At 41.8% G+C, this 21,779-nt stretch overlaps 1 protein-coding gene across 1 annotated transcript in view; it reads left to right on the top strand.

Moving 5' to 3' along the window:
* LOC6591570 overlaps window positions 1-21,779 on the top strand; it is a 77,784-nt gene that overhangs the window by 53,771 nt on the left and 2,234 nt on the right. The window lies entirely within an intron of this gene.

The raw sequence follows: 21,779 nt of genomic DNA, 5'->3' as shown, positions 1-21,779 counted from the left end.
GGAGGAGCCACCGCAATGCCAGCTACAACCGGCAGTGTCATCAATTTGGCTCTGCCACAAGAACAAGGATTGGGAATGGGAATGGGACACGGATTGGGACTGGGACTGGGATTGGGTGGCGATGCTCTGTATGCCACCAGCAGCAAGCAGCAGCAGATAACGATGACGCCAACCGCAGCATCAGCAGCAGTTACAGGAGCAGCAGCAGTGTCATCTGCCATGCCGCAGTTTCATCCGACAGCAACATCAGCAACAGCAGCAGCAGCACCCACAGCTGCATTAGGAGGGGCAACCGGAAACGGAAACGCAAACAATCGCTACATGCTGGAGAATTTGCGCAAATACTATGCGAATCAGCAGCAGCATCCTCCCGCGCACTCTGTAAACTCTTCGTCGCTATCTAACTCCTCCTCATCGAACTCGTCAATGTCGCAGCAGCAGCAGCTGAAGCTAAATCTGAATCTCCCCAAACAGCAGCAGCATTTGGCGCCGCGCCGCAACTCCAGCACCTCGAATGCCTCTTCCACAGCCGAAAACTTTGACACCTTCATAACGTTGCGCAATGCCACGGCAAATACGTCCACGGATTATCTATCCAAGCAGCAGATGCAACGACGCCCCCAGCAGCAGCTGCAGCAGGCCGTGCCGCTAACCTCCGCTCTGAACTATTACGGACACGGTCCGCCCACGCCGACGCCCACACTGACTCCGGCGGTGGCATACAATGGCAAATTAACGGCAACCGCAATGTTGTCACAAGTAAATTTAAGCAGAGCTTCCACCTCGCAGCAGGGCACGGGCTCGGTGGCAACAACATCTGCCACGCTATTGCCACATCAGCATCAGCAACATGCAAGGGCCACAGCGAAGCCAGTGACTGCAGCAGGAGTCGTACCCGGACCCGGACTGGGAGGACTCGGAGCCGGAGGCGAGAGCTTCATACTGGAATATGAATGTTAGCGCTCAATTAAATTGCTATCGATCGTAGGGACAGAGGATGTGGATGTGGACTCAGATACGGATGAGGATTCAGATGCGGACGAGGATGAGGATGAGGAGGAGGACGAGGACCCATTGAATTGCAATTTTTCTGTTCTCGTTTGGTATTTGTGTGCCCTGCCAAAATTACAATTACAAATTGGCCAAGTTGCCACATCGCTGATTAGGAGGAGTCGTGTGTACAGATACAGAAGCATCATCCAACAGATTGTAAGTGTGTAATATATGCAGTAGAAGAAAGCATGGAGAGGCAGTGAGGTGGAGCATCGAAGGATATCGAGTAGCCAATTATGCTTATCATATCGGAGAACAGACAAAAGATAAAGAAAACGTTTGAATGTTGCTTGTAACCACTCGAATATATGTTTAGAGGTAAATTAACGTAAACTACTGACAATAATGCAACAATTCAATTATAAAGATCTTGATCTAGCGAATCGAATCGAATCGAAAATATAGCATAAAGCATAGCAAGTAACGAATAGCCTAAATGTACTTGTCACAATCTTTAGCGGGCAACAGATACAACTGAAATCGAATCGAGATCGAAGCATAAATCAAATTTATAGTTAAATCAATTACACATACTCCTATACCACAAGTATATGTATGTATATCCGTAAGAAGAACTAGAACCCCCCTTAATGTATACTATATCCTAGAAAGATAACGAATTTTTCGACTGTACTTCATTTTTCATTTGTCAAATTAACAAAGAAAAAGTTACTATAAATACATAAATCTAAAAAAAAGTATCTAGATATACACACATGAGAAAGGGAAACCGACTACCCCTTTCCATATTGATTGTTAAGAGAAAAACTCCCCCGAGCACTTAGAGCTTCCAGTTGATGAAACCCTAAAGAGAATAATATCCATATGGCTGCTGTTTGAGAATCTATAATTATATGTTAAAGATATTGATTTGATGAGAGAGAGAGACAGAAAGAGAGAGCACTTTTGAAGTATACGTTATGTGAATACAACTACAACTAAAGAGATGTACGAGCGAGCTGTCCCTTCAACGATCGACTTTAATGAGCAGACAGTGCGTATGCGCAATATTTTCCCATTACACACACACACATCTGTCCTTTCGTTCGTTTGAGCTGGCAGCCACATAAATATTTGTACAAGCGGCCGACAAAAAAAGCCTTCTCTCAGAGGCTAACAAACAGACCGAATACTTTGGGGAGAGGACACATATGAAAATTGAAGGAAAAAAGTAGTGAAAAACCAGCGCGTCGCGGCTCGGCGTATGTGAAATGTATTTCATTTCCATGCCACAACGCCTCGTTGGGGGGCCCGACCATGCAATTATCTGTGTGCGCGCAATTTATCTCATTTGCGGTTGAGTTATTTCCGACTGCAGCAAATAATACTACTCGTGCCCCGTGCCACTGCTCCGTGCCCCCCGCTGCACCGTCCAGAGAGGAGCAGACTTATTTTTTTGTGCCACAACTCCCATCTCGTTGCCCCATTCCGTATGGCCGCAACACACTTTTCCGCTTAATTTACTGTCAGGCGGCAGATGCCTTGCTCCGACTCTGGGCCTGGGTCCGCGCAACTCCGTTCAGGTCTGTGCAGCTCCGTTGTCAGTTGACAACAGCAATTGCTGCATAATGCATGCCCCGGACTCTGTGTAAGTTCTCCTGTCAACGTTGCTGTCCTCCTGCCACAAAGAGGGAGGGTGTGTGTGGAGAAGGCTTAATGCCTGTTTGCCTCTTGCAACAATAATAATTCATTGGCTGCTTTATGGCTGGCCATCAACTTATCGGCATTGGCAGAGAGTGGCCACTCCCCCTAGTAGCTGCATCTGCTGCAAATAAATTAATAAAAAGTCAAATTACAATTGCATACAAGAAGAGACTTCATCATTTAATAGACGATCGTTGACAGGGGCATCCGAGAAATACCAAGGTTATACACGCCTCCCCACCAGATTCTAGATAGAAGATTGTTTCCATTTTTAGTTTGACAGAAGACAGAAGGACAGATACTGATACTGGTACTGATACTGAAACTACAGATACATCTGAAGCAAACCCATAACTTTTAACACAGAAACACTGCTACACAAAAAACACATGATTTGCAAAAGAATCTGTGTCGAGGACAAGAACTGCCGCCAAGCGTGCATTTGTACAACTTGAATTTTTTCACTTTTCTATATACTTACATATACTATATATCATATATACTGATAATGCCTAAGCCCATGTTCGTGTGTGTTTGCGTTTGTTTAAGAAGCAAAAACCAAAAAAAAAAGTAAGACAAAGTGACACAAGAAGTGAGCAGCCTTGAGCTCAAAGTTTATTTAAGTTTACCAATGATGTGCATATATATATATAGGATTTTCTATACATATATATGTATGTATGTATGCCTATTGGTCACATATAGCATATGTACTTATAGGTGTGTGATCTTGGAACGCATTCATTATGTTTTACGTTAACATGCTAATGCTCTCATTTAGTTTACATTATGTATATGTATGTATAACTTATGTTAATGATGTTACTACTACTACTACAACTATTACTATAACTACCGACATTTATTCGATTAGTTTTCCTTTTCGATATGAGATTGAGATTGATTCCCCGAAGGTGCAACAAAAACCAAGTATATTGTAATACTCTCTATAAAACACACAAAAAAGAAAAGAAAACGTAAAAAAAAAAAAGAAAAACCAAATATCAAAAGTACTCTATACTCTACTCTACACCATGCGGAATGTTTTACCTTGCCAGAACCCCCCAAAACCCCCTAAACCCCTCAGTCAATGAACCATGTAAAGCATATTGAATCAAAGCAAATAATCCAGTAATCCAGTAATCCAGTACTCCAGTAATATTCCAGTAATCCAGTAATGCTGTATAATCCAGTAAAGCAACTGTCTGTGCTCGATGCATTTTGTGCAACTCAAAACAATTCCAATTATGTTTCTGTTTCTGTTTCTGTTGGCTCTCATTTCTATTACCATTTCCGTTTCCGTTTGGCATTTCAGTTTGCATTTGTGTTGGTGATTCCGATATCCTCTACAGAAATACACCCCACACACTTTTTGATTGCCTGCTTTTGTGCGATCGCGTCGCGCCGCGCGCCTTTCATAATATTTGTTACACCTTTCATTTCCTAAAAACATGCATCCCCTGCCCGTGTTTGTGCCTGTTTTTGTTTGATTAACAACCTGCAACATGTTTTGGCCTTATCTTTTCATGCCTTTCGTTTATGTGTGCGGTGTGCGTGTGTGTGTGCGTGTGTTTGTTTTTCATGAGTTTTCCCTATCTGTTGTCTTTATCTGGAACGCTGCCAAATGATGAGAATGTAACCGCAACGAATGTGCCGTCCCTGATTTTTGTGTGTGCTTTAGCCATCTCTAACACGTGATATCTGTGTTGTTTTTCATTTGATTTTCCACTCCCCCTTTCCACACTTTTACGAGCCGTGTGATTATTTTTATTGCTCTCGGTACAAACAGCAGAATTTACTACTCTCCCCCCCCCCCCATATAGCATACATTCTCTTAGTATATGTACTTGTGAAGGTTATATTTTGTATTCTCCTGCTCGTGTCTGTGTGGCATGTGTGTGTATGTGTGTATCGAAAGTTTTCTTTGCGTTTTAATTAACCACAAAAGACAGACAGAAGACGGACTCTGAGAGGGCATCCAGTAAATAGTATTATCTTTGCATACTTTTGCATTTGTTTGCCTGCTCGGAAAAACAAAACTCATAAATAAAATGGCCTCAGACACGCACCACAAACTGTCAGTGCATAAATCAGAAAACAACTTGCAACTTCTGGCCGACAAATGGCCCTGAGATGCCTGCCACTCCTCCACTCCACTCCACTCGACTTCTGACTCCCGACTCGACAAAAGTTTTCGGCCCATCCGTCGTCGTCGTCGTCGGCTGAACATTTTGGAACATTTTCATGCAATTTGTTAAACGCAGCATAATTTCCGGGAATCAACAAAAACGGTTTCATTGCATCATTTAACAATTTGGCGCGCTTTCCACAAACAAAAGAGGAAAATGCGAGCTGCATGCGAGCTGAACTTTGTCCAAAAACTTTTCAGCTGCCAAGACTTTTCAGCCCAAGATGTGGATAACAAAAATCGCTGCTCCAGCTTCAGGGCCCAGGGCCCATAGAACGGGCTCTGGACAAGTTCTGCTAATCGCATAATCCAATTAGCTGTTGCCACAACACTTTGATACATTGTTTGGCCAAAACGTTCGGGCCTTCAGTCAGTCTGTCGGGCTTAAAGAGCAGTTAGACAAGTTTCGTTATGCAAAAGTTACTCGCAAAATAATAATTGAGTAAGTGGCCCGGAAACGAGTTGCCCAAATCCAAATCCAAATCCAAATCCGCATCTAAGTTGGAAGGTATTTCAGGCTATGCGTATCTTATAGCCAGCACACCCACAACACCCACATTCACATATATTAGGCACAGATAGAGATACAACATACACCAACCAAGCACTTGGCATGTCCACTCCACACGAATGCAATGCAATGCACCTTCTTTTTCGCACTCACATTGGCAAGGGTTGATTTACTTGAAGATACAAATGAATCTACTCCAATCGAATGCAGTATATCATAATCTTAAGAAAGCTACTGCATTATCTATCTCTCAGATCGATAGATATTCGCAATCATTAAATAAATCATTGTCAATTCGATTCTGAGCACTAACAAATTATTGAAATCCACTTTAAGTGTGGAGGGAAATCACTCTCAACAATCCCAGATTGTTATATACACTCAATCATAACAGCAACCACTGCTGATTGAGCGGAAAACATCCCATTATTTCAATAAAAATATTGATTCAACACAAAAACTATCCACATTCGAGGCATACCGAAAAAACCATCGAAAGTTTCCTCATTCCGATTTCACGCTCTGACAGTGGAAACGCGTTTTCTTTTGCGGCCATTATGGCAGTTAATTACAAGCAATTAAGGACTCGTCTGCGCAGAGCTCGATAACTCGAATATTTCCCATTTGTCGAGTGCAAACAAATCAAAAAGCAGTGCAAATGCAAATAATAACAATAAATATAATCTCACGCCACCACCTCCTTCGGCCACAGAGCTCCGGTATGTACCTCCCGACACCATCGACAGACAACAGCAATCATCATAATTTGCAATTATTATAATTTCATTCCGCTGTCAGTCATGAAATTGGTTTGCATTCATATGTATCTCGCATTTATTGTGCACGCTCAAAAGTTCTCCTTAAATTGTATGCGAACAAAAATTAATTAAAGCCACCAGAAGACTGCACACAAAAAGGTCCATTTATTTAATTAACAAAATTAATAATTATAAGAGCCGTACAGAAAAAGTATGTATGGTAAAAAACGAGAACCAAATGCGCTTTATGCATATTAAAAAGTTTGAATCTTTTTCACGGCACGCGTTGTTTGGTTCCGATTCGCTCGAATTTTTTTTTATTTTGTATGTCACGTCCGATATTTGTTTGCGTCTGCGGGGCCAAAAAGCAGCAATTTGTTTAAGGATAATTAATTCCGTTTTCGTAATTTTTTTCGTAGCACCCCCCCCGAACATCCATCATCTGCATTGTGATTGACTGTGCTTGATTATTTGTTTTGATTTAAATGTTGTATGTTCAATGTAATCCGTATTATCCATATTGTTATTTTCTCAACCTAAATAATACTCCTCCGATATTTAGTTGAAGGTAAAGATATACGAAACGGAGCGTTTGCAGACGCCGATTAAAATTTACATACGGAAGTCGGGCAGCGATCCGAAGATTGAAGCCACGGCCACCGCCAGTGACATTAATTCTGAGAGTATTTGATTTCGTTCCGAGTCTCAAGTAAATGCAATGTATAAATGTATGCACCTTGTATTAGTTTATGATTTTTATGTGTACAATAAATTTATTAATATTAATCTTAATATTTATTTTAGCTAAACAAAAAAAAAATGAACAAACAAACAGCAAGCGACTTTAATTTAAATAAAAAGAATTTTATATAATTTTGTAATCCAATTTTGTTTTTTTATTTATTTATTCTACTAACAAAAGCAGCATTGCAATTTGTTACTCACCTTTTCCCCAAGATTTGTCTCCTGCACAGAGTTCCTGTAAGTTTTAAGTCGATTTTGGTATATGTTTTGCGATGTCCTATTGGAGAACTATTGTTCTATATTCCCGTACAGGTCTTTTGGTTAGTAAGTGGTGAAACTGCCTGGCGTAATGCAAAAAAATTAAAGGAAAATATATTACTCTTACCATATCATTTTCTTCTACACTTTTTAGAATTTTTTCAAGAAATTGCGGAATCTCAACTTATGGCAGTCGAATTTTAAGCCAATTTATGTAGCCTCCATTTAATCTGTCTGATCCAAAAGAATTGAAAGTATATATGTATATCAGAGAAGAAAAAAAGAAAGAAACTATCAAAGTAAATAGAATTCCATATAATTTGTTCATATATTTTAGATATACAACCAGATAGAGAAGGACTCATTAATATATTCAAAGAACTTTAGTCCCAGTAGATAAGCATCCGGATCGGATTAGAATTGATTTGTCCCACAATTGAAACCGTATTCAATATGATATTCCCTTGATCTGTATCCCACTAGCAGATCTTTGATTTGTCGTTTTCAAAATATTAGAAAAGAGTTAGCTTAAACTATATTTCAGTTCCACCTGCATTATTCTTCACACCCACACACACAACAACAAATAAGAAACACCCACACGTATACGTATGTATTTATTTTATGCATATACCTATACATTATAATCCCGATTTTCGATCTAGCATTCTCTCTCTCTCTGTCGCTCGTGTCTGTGGCATTTTGTCTATTTTGTTTGTATTTTTTAATAGAAAAATCTTCATGGAATTGTTTAAGCAAGAAAACAGTTAACCAAATTAAATAAAAAAAAACCCCTCCCCAACCCCCCGCAAAACAAATATGTTATATAAATATTTATATGATAATTATGAATAATGCAGAGCAAGTAATTTGTAGAAGAAAAAAGAAAGAAAGAAAGAAAAACCAAAACAACAAACAAAAAAAAAGTGAAACTAAGGAGAATGGGAATAAGTAACACATTATGAATGAAACAAATTTATAACGAATAAAAAACAAAAATACAATTCAATTGCGAATGCGTGTGTGTGCATTAATATTTATTCATACTCGTATTCACATTTATTCGGTTCAGTGTGTGCCTGAATACCTTTACAATACCCTTGCAGAGAGAGGGTATTATTTATTATTTTATGAGCAGGAGCTCCCTTGTCAGTCTGTTTTTATAGCCGCCCAGATACGCTCACTACATCCCAATAAAGTATATGGGACATTAGACATTACAGTATTTCTAACGACAATCCAACAAAATATCAATATTAGTCATAGCTCTCAATAGATACCTACCATAGTAACAATGGATCTGCAAGGGTATTCAATGCTTCGATTCTTCAATGCCACAATTTCCCTCGTGTTGCACTTTGCTGCAGTTGCTGTTGCCGTTGCAGTTGAGTTTCCCATTAATATTGCATTGGGCATTATTATTAATATTGATTTTGTTCTTTGGATTCCCCTTGTCTGCATCTGTTTCTGTGTCTGTGTCTGTGCTGGCATCTGTGTGTGCGTGTGCCTGCGTATCTACATGCGTGTGCTCTGCCTTATGCAAACGTTTGGATAATTTTCTCTTTGTATGTATGAATGGATATGGAACAATAAAACATGTTTTATTCTCCTTTTCGAGTTGATTTTTTTTGTGAATTGTGATTTATTCATGAGTGCTCGGCGCTCTCTGCACTTACATCTATCTCCACGGCCCCGTTTTTGCTATTGGTTTCGATATGAATTTATTTAAGGTTTCCCGCCCCAAACGTCCCTCACTGTTAGTTGATTGAAAATAATATTTTTTAAAGACACACTCCAGTGTTTGATGACTGCTGCCGTTTTTGGTAGATAAAAATCGGTATTGCAGCCCATCAAATGACTCACAGATATACACACTCCCGAAAACACACTCGAACACTCACATAGATACACTTTACACTGACTATTTTTGGCATATGCTTCAACTTGAATTTGAATATGAATTTGAACATAAAACCTCTTGCTGTGATGACTGTGATTTGTATTTTATAAACGAATAACTAGAACTAATAACCAAACAAACACGTATGAAAATCTTTTAAGCATTAACGAACACTGGAAAGAAGCAAAGGAGAAAGCTAGTATAAAAGATAGAGAAAAAAAGAATCGAGCAGTGGAAAGCAGAAGAAGAAGATCAGAGTCTAGAGATTCCCCCCGATTCGAAGTGATTTATTTTTTGTTTTTCAGTGTACTATTTTTGTGATTTTTCTTTTGCATTACGTGGACTTGGTGAGCGAATAACCACCCATCCACAACCCAGCCCAACCCTCGTCTTGTTCCAACCTCTCTCTTACTGTCTCTCTCTCTCTCTCTGTCTCTCTTGTCTCTCTCTCTCTATATATATATATATATATAATGATACATATATACGCATACATGTAAATTGTTTAATTGATATGAATTTATTGATTGATGATCTTGACCTTGAATATATATATATATATATATATAAACCACCTAAATATATATATACCAGATATACTAATGAATATGAATATTTATGTAAAGGATTACATTTTTTCTTTCTCTTTTTGATGAACTTTCGATGATGTAATTATAAGCGAATGAACTGAATTGAATTTTACTTTGATATTAATATATATCCAAGCATACACCCATATACACACACAAGAATCCCACACATCTATATATATATTTATATATCAATATATACAATATACGTATATAAAAAGCCGGAAGTTGGTGACATTCGTTCCTCGTTCGTTCGTTCGCTCGCTCGCTCGTTCGCTCGCTGATTGATGATTGATGATCGTGATTTGCCAATTAAAAATACTAACTATATATTGTATATGCCATATACTCGTATACTCGTATACATAACCCCAACTCCCCTCAAAAACGCACACATACACACACACACACACACACAGAGACACACTGTCTAACAGTTTTCGATGAGCTGAATCATGATTTGTTATGTGGTGCAAGCGGAATACGAACGTTTTTTTCATTGGAATTTCTGTATACTTTTGTTGCATTTTCATTTTGGATATATCTACACACACACATACATATATACAAATATCTATATACATATATATTTGATTAAATGATGAATTATATTAAAGATCTAGCCCATAGTGTACGCATCATCCAGTGCATATTGTAATTTTAAACGGAATGTCTTTCTTGTGATCAACCGAAGAGATGTCTCCCGCCCGCAACAACACTCTAGACACCATTCCTGCGACAATAAGTTGGCAATGAAACACTCACACTCACTTACACGTCACACACTCACACTCTGACACGCCCATACATCCGTAAATACATATGTGCGCACCCTCTTCCCGCCTCTCTCTCACTCGCTCCTTTCTCTCCTTTCTGTACTACATCTAAGCCAAAGCACGTTCATTCCTATTGCTCTTTTTGTATTGGATTCCACACTGCGTATACTTGATATTTGCCAATGCTGCACTACTGCTCTGCCTCTATCTTTCTCTCTCTGTTGCACTCCCTCTTCATCAATCTTTCTCTGTCTATCTCTGATGTGGCACAGATGCCACTGGAAAACTCATTATAAATTAATTAAGCCAGCAATTAATAATTTCACGTTTAATTTAAGTTGGTAAATGAATTAATGTTGTCCCAACCCAAAAAAAAACGGCCATCAGCGCCATCGCAACCACCAGAGATAACACCCAAAAATAAAAAACGAATGCCTAACCCATAACCCACTGACACGCCCCTCCCATACCGCCTGTTCTATTATTTTTTCGTACATTTTTTAAACGCTTTTGTTAACGTAGCCTCTAAGCCAAGCTTGTGCCACTGCCTGCACCGCACCACCACGATACTGCTACAGTCTCTCCCAAAAGTAATTTCCATATGGCTCTCTTTTTTCCCTCCTTGTGTGTGTTGTTTGGAAACTAGTTGCAGAGCAAAAACTTTTTTAAATGTACATAGTACTCCTCTTCTCCTACTCCTTTTTTGTTTGTTGGTTTTTCAGTTAATTGCAATTTGAAATATATTCTAGCTAACGTAAAAATTGAATTAAGCATTTCACCTGCAGCCACAGAATTATAATTTATATTATTCTCTGTCTGTCTCTCTCTCTCTCTCTCTCTCTCTCGCATTGTCTGTCTATCTGTCCTTGTCTCTGTCTGGTTGTTGTATTTTATTAGTTTGAAACCATTTTCTGAATTGGAAAAAGTTCATTTCGCTTTTGTTTGGATCACTTTTTTCCTCACTCAAGTGCACTAATTATAAGTTTTCTAGTTGAATTATAATTTTCATCCGACCACTCTTTCTCTCTCTCTTTCTCGCTTTATATATATATCTGTCACTCTCTCTCTCTCTCTCTCTATCTCTGTGTCTGCACCACTCTTGCACAAAAAAGATATAATGAAGCTCGTTGCACACAGCACAACTTTGATTGAAATTTTGTATGGAACAAATCTAGAGTTTAGTCGTTCATATATACGTATCGTAAATGCATAAGAGATCTCCTAGTTTAAGCGCCTTGTGAGCTTTTATCAACAGAAATCAATAACTTCTTTCAGTAAATTAAAAAACAGCGTAAGTACGTACGGTGGCTCTAGGATAATTTTTCACACATACTCGTATTTTTAATGACAATCGACCCGCTTTTGTATACATTTATTCCCTTTGATATTCCACTCTTGAAATATTGCTCTCGCGTCACGTGGCCCAGAACCTGAATGTGGCTCCGGATATGATTTATTCGTCGCCTCGATAGTTGACTCTCTGGTGTCATTGCCTTCTTATGGCCTCGTTATTCGTGTGCCTTCCTTTCAGCGATGCTTTAATGCCTCATTGCATTCACAAATTCACACTGACAGCAGACCCCAGAAATCGTCTGTAGAAACTTCAAGAGAGAGCAGCACATAATGCCTTGGCATTAATTTTATTACATCTTTTGCTGGACTTCTTTTGCTTCCTGCTACAGCATTTGCCTGCTGCTGATGTTCCTCGTGCGTGGGAAATGGCTGAAATGGAAAAACGGAAAGACCTTTTTCTCTGACGAGGTCAAATCTACCCTATGCATGGCTTATTTCAGTCTGAATAAAAAGCTACTGTCCTCTGAAATTACCCAACACAAATGTACCCAATCAGATGTGCATTTTGCCCTGCATTTTGAACGCTCATCTCCCCCGTCATCTTCCACTCTCGGATGTATGCTAGGGTATTTCTGGGATAAAATATTCTTTAGGATGTAGCGCTAGTTTCTTTTCATATGACTCAAAAGAAACTTCCTGAAATTAATTTTCATTCTCAAGGCTTCTCAGACTTCGTCGTCACCACTTGAGCGTAGCATTCCAGGGTATTGCCGTTTGCTCAGACATTAATAAATTTGATTATTTTTATGTTTCTCCGTTTCCGTCTCAGTTGGTGCCGCATCTTCGCTGCAAGCAGAGCATTTTATTGTATTTCGTTTTAAGTTCAATGCACCATAAATTTCAACAACAAAAAAAGGATTTATGTTGCATTACCGCCCCCAGCCCCCCTTCTTTCGCTGTTGCTGCCTTGCGTTGCACCACTCGACGCAGCCATAATTTATTGCGTGTGCATTTCCGCTCGGAGTTCATCCAGCCAGACCAGTCGATGCTCTCAATGTCTTAAAGCCTTTAATTTAGCCATTCAGCATACGAGTTGCAGCTCTATCTGTATGCCTGTCTTTTGTTCTGTGGGAAAATCGGAAAACAATTCGTAATTCAGGGGAAACCTTTCGACCCCTCTAAGCAGCGGCAGGAAAGTTGTCTTTACAGGCCACGTGAACTGCTGTGTGAAAAGCGGAATTTCCCAACAGGAAAGCAACATGGAAGCCCATAAATTCCTGCAGCTGCTGCAACACCCACTCTCCACTCTTCTTCTTGTGGAAAACTAATGACAAGCCCCTGGAAAATGAAGAAACAATGCGCGCATAAATTACGCTCAAGGCAAGGCGTTGCCCCGAAATTGCATAGCAATGGCTTGGAAGCGAAAACTAAACGCAGATGGAGGAAAAAAATAATCTCAACTGACACTAGAAGTGGCATGGAGTGGCAGAGTGGTTGCGAGAGTGGTGCAGGAGTAGCAGAAGCGGTGCAGGGTGGTTTCCTCTACACTCTGGAGGATTGTGGCACACAATGGGGCATCAAATTACAGCAAACAACAAACAGCAGGCAAAGTCGAACTCGACTTGGCAGACAACTGCCACGCCCAGCCGCCGAACCGAACCGAACTTTGCATTGTCGTGTGGCTCGGGGTTTTTTGTTTCAAAGTGCCACACGGCGTATACGCAATTTGTGGGCTTTGGTTGTGCGTGTGCATGTCTGTGTGTGTGTCTATTGTAATTTGGTGCCATTATTAAAAATCCTTTATGACGCCTGGCAACGTCACAGCAGCACCAGCCGCCGCTCAGATTTCAGTAAACGCATTCTGTGTGCTCTAATTGCGCCATTAAAAGATGACAAACAAAAACCCCCGAACTCAGACTTCGTCTCCAGATCTCCAGCAGGAGAATCAGTACCAGAAAATGGCTCGGGCCACAGGGACCCGGGCTGGGTCTCCATCTCCGCCTAAGACAAAAGCCAAGAATCAACAACAAGAAAAACAAGAGCGAGAAGCAAGAGGCATTTAATATGGTTTTTATGCGTTGCCATTCCCTCGTTCACATTTTCCTTACTCTTTTCCCTCCATACTCTTGCAGAGGATATTACGATTTTGAGTAGAGGCTTGCCAGGCAAAGAAAGATGCATTTTTTACCGCAAAATAGTTCATATATTCTTGATAAGCCTCTGGTTCTAGGCTAAGATCGTTCCTTTTGAAACCACCATGGCGTGGTCATAGACTTTGTGAGATTGAATATTTTGTTTCTGAAGATAAGGCAATCCGTTGCCACTAGATGGATTAATTATTCATTTGAAATAGGCTTTTGAAAGACAACTATATCTTTTTCTTAGGATAATCGTAAATCCTTTTAGCCCTCAAGATAATCAAAAGTTCCGAATTGCAGTTTCATATATTTTGTATAGAGGTCAAAAAATCCTTATCCAAATCAAGCGTGTTGCCTCATCTTAGGTATTTAATTCTTCGACTATCAAAGCATTTCTTCCCCGATTTTTGGTACTTTTGTGGAGTGGCAGAGTGTGTCGCGGATGTCATAAATGGCATAAATGCTTCATGGGAGTTTTCTCTATGTGTGTGCCTGTGTATTGGTGTGCTGGTGTGCGTAAAGTTTCCGCCCTACCTCCACCTCTAACACTATAAATGTAATTTATGTGTGTGTGTGTTTGCAGGTGCATTTTATTTTTTAATATGGCGCCACCGCCAGGCAAACACCACACAAAATTTGCATTTTATGAGCTCCGCTTCCTTTTTTCGGCTTCCCCCAAGTAAAATAGTAAATATACACACAACTAGTGGCCGTAAAACTAATTCAAACACGCACCGGTATGACGTCCAAAAACCCCCCGATCCCTTCTTCCACCCTTCGTTTAGTGGCCAACTTGTTTCATCAGTCCATAACAGAGTCATTTCGTTGACAGAGTGGCTGGGCTGGCTCACAGGGACGGTGCATTTTAGCTTTGGAAACGAACATAAGTGCGGAAATTGCTAACAGTGTTAGCACCATCAAAACTATTAGCCAACCTTTTTTCTTGAATGGTAAACACAGAAATTCTTAGAGCTAAAAACTAATGAAAGACCCCGTACTTTTGTATACCACCTGGTCATGAAAGTCCTATAATGTCCCAATAAATCCTTTAAACTAGTGTTGATACGCATAAAATAATTATTGAGACCCATTCACCTACATGCCCGATTCCTGAGCAATATTTGAGTAACCCTCATGCCCATACCCAACGCGGAATTTAGACAAATTTATTAACCCATTCCCAAGCAGCCTTCTGGAAAGATTTAAGGAAACTTCCAACCCATTGCGATTAGCTGCAACCTGGTTAAAATTCGCTAACAACCGAACGAAGGCATCCTTGGGAGTTTCCTTTTTGCTGGTGCGGCACCCTGCCTTATTGAAAAATTAAACTTGTAATAAAATTTAATGACTTGGCGGTTTTTTTAATAAAACCACACGAAACGCCCGCAATTTAAGCGCAAATTTGTGTTCATAATCACATTTTTTGTACCTTTTTCGCTTTTACTTTTGCTTTTGCCGGTTTTTTGGTAATGACCACACGGAATATTTTGGCTTAGTGCTGGGAACCTCTCTAAGTTTCCTTTTGCGAGCACCCATTCGGTGGTAGGGAAAAGGAAGAGGGAGGACCCTCCTGCACAGTGCGTGCAATAAAAAGTAACGAGGCTGTTAACATTAAGGCAAACGTTTGCCTTTCACTTTGGTCAAGAAGTCAGACTGAAAGGAGGCTGAAAGAGAAAGAGAAAGAGAAATACCTACAGACAGACGATGACGATGACGAAGGCGTGGGGCTCATGGCCGACTCATCGAGGTTAAGTCGGGGCGTTAATATTTAAATTTATATTGCGGCCGGTGCTGGACGGTGCTGGAACCGGTGTTTGGGGCGGCGGCCATGGCAATCGCGGTCGCACGGTCGTCTCGTTTGGCCATCAATTCAGCGTTTAATGCCTGCGCAAATATTTGCGCAATCAGCAAACAAAACAAGCAGCGGCCGTCGACTGTTTAAGCAAAGCAATTGACCGTTGTCCGAGTACGAGTCCGGGTCCGCGTCCGCGTCCGGCTATGGTACACCGATACGGACACGAATACGGACAGAGACACGGCAGAACTGGAGAGGACTGGGACTGGGACAGGGACAGGCACACGATGAAAGCGACACGACCGCAAGTTGTATTTCCGGTTGACCCCGAACCGTGCTCGTGCACACTCCAAAATGGGCAGCGGAAGTCCTAGGTGGTGTGACGGCCCCCCCTTTTTTATTTCGCTACCAACCAGTCTGATGGTCACACTCTCCCACTCCCACGCTCCCTCTGTATCGCAATGGTGTTGTAAATATCAGTGTTAATCATTTAATTAAACTACCTTTTGCTGTGGCAGACATTTTGGGTAATTTATTTCGCTTTCGAACAATTACTACCTCAATATGCTATCTGTTATGGCGGCCATTATTCTGGATTTACAGCGGGGCGTATGCGAAAAATTACAAGAAATTACAGTAGCATACTTTTCTGGGTTCCCCGGTCTAGAAGCACGCAACTTTTATGTACTTTAACCATTTGGCCTGGCCCCGTTTTTGCGTTTTATTTAAAACTGAAATAAATACGTGCCACCCTTTCGGCCATGCAAAAAAGGATGAGAAGAGGAGCACGAGCACGAGCTGGAGGAGGAGCAAAGAAAAGCGTAAAAATTCCTGCACTCTTGCAGTGGCTGAGAGCCGTAAAAAGTTTTTTTGGTAAACGCATTTCAAACACTCGCCGAGATAGTTATTACAATTGTACGATACACAAAGGCAACAGCACCAACACAAGGACGCGAGTTGCAGCGGGGGGGAGGGTTGGTGGGAAGGTTGGGAAAACTTGCTGCATTTTCTTCGAATGAAATGCAAAACGAGCAAAGCCATCTTCCACTTCTGTTGCAGCAGCATCACCAGCTCAAAGTAATATTTACAAATACCCAGTACTTTAGGGGTAAAAGGGTATATGGTATATACCCTATTTTTCCGCGAACGTTCGCCTTTTGAAATAATTCTAATACTGGTAGTTATTTTTTGTCTTTGTAGCGTCCGCTCGGGGCATGGCATGTCTTTCTGTGATTGGAAGAGTCTTGCCAATCGACATACTCATAGTTTCCTCCTCACTTTGTAACCCCCGGCGTTAATCGGGGGTATCTTCTAGTCGCAATATCGATTCCATCACTCCCACTTCCTTCTATTTAGTTTTATTTTCACTCCCTCACTTCTTTGCTTTGTAGTGTAGTGTATTCAGGATAGAAGCCATTTTTGAAGTGCAGTTAGCTTTGATCGGTGTGGGTGTTGGCGAGTGGAAAGTGGGTTCCGCTTAGTTTGCTATTGGGGTTGGGGGTTGGGGGGTTGGGTGTGGGGGTGATGGTTACGGTGATTTGGGTGCCGGATGTAGCCGAGCTTAGCGGAAGCTTGGCTGCAACTGTCGTTGTCCCTGTCCCTGTCCCTGACACTGCTGTATCTCCCTCTTTCTATCTACATCTATGTGCTGTCTCTGTCTGTGAACCTAACATCCGCCGGACAATTGATGAAAGCTTTTGTTGTTGTATGCAGAGTGGATTCCAGTTGGAACTCCAGTGGCAGTGGCAGTGGCAGTGGCAGTGCCGGCTCTCGTCCGCGTCCGGGTCCTGCTTCTCGGCCAAGTTTAGAGCAAGTTCAGCTACCATTTGCCGTGTGGAAAACTTTATGCAGTTGACAGGGAATAGAGGGGGGAGAATACCATTTTTATCCAAGAGGTCCTGCGGATCGTCGCCTGATGTTTTTCGTTTCGTTTCGCGCCAGCAGCAAAGTGCAGAGCTCAAAGTTTTGTTTACAAAGTTTTCAAATTTTTGTGGCACTGAGTTGAACTTCCGCTGAGGCAGCGACGGCGACGGCGACAGCGACCCTCCAACTCCTCCATTCCCATTTCCGGCTGCTGCTGCTGTTGCTGTTGCTGTTGCCGCTGATGTTGATGATGTTGGTCCACCGTTTGGTGCTGTCCTGTCCAGGAAGCCAGATCCTGCCACAGCTGGTCTTCGATTCTTAGTCATCCATCATTAGCCAGGGCAGTCAACCGCCAAATGCCGGCCACAATTATGTGGCAAGTCTATTAAATTTCCATCAATTTGCTGAGCGGCAGCTAAATGATGCAGAAAATGCAATGGAAATGGCTGAAAAAGCGCCCCCGGGGTGCACGGGATGGGGTTTGGGGGGGATATGGAGTGGGTGTAACACTTACTTACGCGCTTATTTGCCTGCACTCGAGAAAGAGAGAGCTTCAGGACATATAGAGACATCCTGCGGTGGCTTCAGCTCCTCTTTCTGCTCTTTCAAGTTGTCATTGCGCGTAAAATTATGTCAATGCCTGTCAACTTTTCTGTTCCGAGGAGCAGCTCCAAGTTTCCTTGAGAAGTGCACCCTGTAGTGTCTTTGAGAGTGCATTGAGTGAACGACTGGAAGTTTTCCCTCGGCCCTCCCCCCTTCGTAAGAGTACTATATGCTTTTAATATGTGTGCGTTATTGACTATGCATAAAGTGCATTTCCTGAGCTGCTCAGAGAAAAAGAGAGGCAGACAGACAGGCAGATAGAAAGAGGGAGGGTAGAAAAACAGTTGCTGTTCCTTGGGGCGGGCCGGAAACTTTTTTAATTTAATGTAAAAATTACCGAGTCAGCCTCAAACATACAACATATATACGAAAGGACGAAGGATGGAAGGAGCGTTGCAAAGAAGGAGTCTGCTTCTCCCTGTGGAGACCAGAAGTCATTTAAATGCGACAACTTCGTGGGTTGCAGCTTAAGGCCACTTTTTCTCCAAATTAGCCTGGCTAATTAGCTATATTTTTCTCCGTGAATGCGGCCCAACTGCTTGCCACGTACTCCCCGGTTAAATTTAATAAGTTTTTCGCTCGCCAAATTAGTGTGCTGCCTGCCCCATGCCCCATGCCCCTCCCCCCGCCTGCTGCCTGCCTGCCTGTCACTGCTCCCATGCATGAAATTCCGAGTGACTTGCACCCGGGAGTCACCCCAAGGAGCTGCCTTTAATATAAGTTCTGAAACCCCCTACCCCAGTTGAAGCTCACAAGGCGCTTTAGATGTAGTCATAATTGTAGTACTAAACACACTCTATGTAAATATTGTATGTAGTTTAAGTTTTCTGTTTAAATTCCTTTGTTTAACAATGCACCAAGTAGCAGAGGCACTTGTAAGTGGGTCGAAAGCTTAGCAACAATAGTACTATATGTGTATATATATGAACTACTTAACTGAACAATCAAAAGAAACCGAAAAGAACTACTTTTAACGCGATATGTCCCCACAACTGACGCACTTTTTCCCTACTCCCCCACGAATCAATCAACGACACACACACACAGACACTCACACACACACACACGAGGATACCTAAGTATACTATCTTTTAAAGAAAAAAAAGTAAAAGAAATATATATATTTTATATACTTATATCAAACACAACTTATATGATAAGTGTCTACTCTTTTCCTTTTTTCGTCTCTTTTTACGCTCTGACATTTCATTTTCCAACCAAAAACCACCAAACCAACCGCCAACCAATGCGCATTTTAACCCAACCACTACCACACGCACACCACCACAATTGTAATGTGAATCCACCAACACCACCACAACCAACTGAACAATACAACCACCAACAACAATCCCCACCACCAACAACCAACCAACCAACCAACCAACCAACAAAAAATCAGAGCGTACCAGTGCTACGCACATTTGGCGGTCATCACATCGCGTAGCGGGAGCGGGAGAGGGAACTGGTGGTTGTGGCCAGCGCCACAGCAACAGTTCCTCAAGGAGCACCACTGGGAGCCACCAGCTGCTCCTCATCGACAGCCACGCCATCGGGTACACCGCCAATGCTGCCACCGCTGCCCAATGCGTTCATTGCCATCAAAACGAAGTCCGAGTGCAGCAACAGCAATCACAGCTATAGCCATAGCAACAACAGCAACAGCAACAACAGCCTCACGCTGCACAGTGGCAACAACAGCTTCAAGTCGAACGGGAACGGAAACGGAAATGGCAACGGCAACGGTAATGGCAACAACACGAACAGAAGATCACCGCAGCCACAGCCACCGCCGCTGCCGATGAAGAACGGATCCAAGCAGCAGGTCAATGTCGAGTCGCATTATCAGCATCTCAGCTACAACGCTGGCCCACACTTGCCACATCCCAGTGGCACCAGCACACGCAACACTCTCGATCGCAAGCAGCAGAGCGGAGGCGACTACTGCACCCAGATAAATCCCCACTATCTGCAGACTTTCGATAGCCTGGATCACTACAGTGTGGCCACCATGCAACAGCAGCCGCTGCGCAGCCAGTCCAAGTCGCAGATCTACAGCTACGGCAGCAGCGGCACTGCCAGCGACCACTCGAACCCCCAGCTGCATGTGCAACAGCAGCAGCAGCACCACAGCCTGAAGCACACCAAGCACGGTGGCAAGGGGCACAAGAGCGGCAAGCATTGCTCCAAGAATGGAGGCAGCAACAGCAAGTCGCAGGACGACTTCAAGGCCATGCACAAGCAGCAGCAGCAGCACCAAAAGTGCAACAACGGCAACAAGCCAATCAAGCGGAATGGTTGCAGCAATCAAGTGCTGCCACAGCCGCCTCAATTGCAGCAGCAGCAACACTACACGAGCTCCAGTGATAGCCTACCATTTGATAATAACTATTATTAGGCGCACACCCCCAACACCACCACACCACCACACGCACAAGCACACACACACACAGCTACTGTAACACGTAACACTAACACTAATACCTACACATAGCTCTGACTGCGGATGGTACAGGGTGTCCCAAAAGTTCAACCCTTCTTAGGATATAACTATGAGAATTGTGGAAAATCGTAGAATGTTAAAGGGGGCTCTCTTCTTTAATGATTTTCATTTCAAATGGCATTGCTGGTTCTATAGATCGCATCTGAAACTGTGGAATCTGTACCAAAATCTTTCAAATTCAGCAATTTTACACTGTCCAGTCTAACAAATATGACTCAAAGTTAAAAAAAATTCGAAATTTCCAGTCCGCTAGATACACATAACTATGCTCTCTTCGAAAGTATCAGTGCATTTCCTAATTTATGATAACAATTACAAATTCTCTACAAATTTTTAAAAATATTCAATCACCACTAACCATCAAAACTTCTAGTGCACCTAGATTTTCAATCATTTTTGTGCCTTTATTAGTAACTTTTTACCAGGAACCTACAACAGACAGAAAAAAGATAGAAAAATCTTTTATACAGAAGTAAAACCATTCTTACCATATTTTGTATGGTTCTTCCCATTCTTCTTCAGATTTGGGAACTTGGTTGGGACACCCTCTAAACGTCACACAACAATCAATGAATACACACACATAGATATAGACACTGTAACATCCTGTAGAGGTTCATCAAATGCTCTAAGTACTGCAGTTGATTGATAGAGATACTCCACACAACCAAGCTGAAAACCCGAGCTGTAATAAGGCATTCCCTAGGCCCCCCGTTCCGGATTTATGATTCCGATTTCAATTTGTGGCATTTTGTGGCAGCTGCTACGAAATTCTTATATGCAAAACGAGTAAATAAATGGCTTATGAAGAAGATATATATAACATATATATGTATACATATATTCTTCCCCAATTGTTGAGCTCGGCAGCTGTTTGTGTTGTTTGTTGTTTCATTAAATTAAATATTTAAATAGTCTATAAACTAAATTTAGTTGATAGGATGAAAAACAAAATGGAAATTCGCAAAACAGTTTACTGTTTAATGTTTAATGTGTATATAGAATGGATAAGAGCCCAATATAAAATAGTTATGTATTTATTTTAGATGTAAGCTATGTCCTCCGCCCCACCACCCTGCCCAGCCCCCGCCCACTGCCCCCAAAGACCGCCCCAGTCCTCTCAGAAAAGCTCACCAGCCACAAAGCACCAAACCCAAACACG

This window comes from Drosophila persimilis, unplaced genomic scaffold, assembly GCF_003286085.1.
Source record: "Drosophila persimilis strain 14011-0111.01,24,50 unplaced genomic scaffold, DperRS2 tig00000000-arrow-pilon, whole genome shotgun sequence".
NCBI classification, from domain to species: domain Eukaryota; kingdom Metazoa; phylum Arthropoda; class Insecta; order Diptera; family Drosophilidae; genus Drosophila; species Drosophila persimilis.
This window is presented reverse-complemented; position numbering and strand designations above follow the sequence as displayed.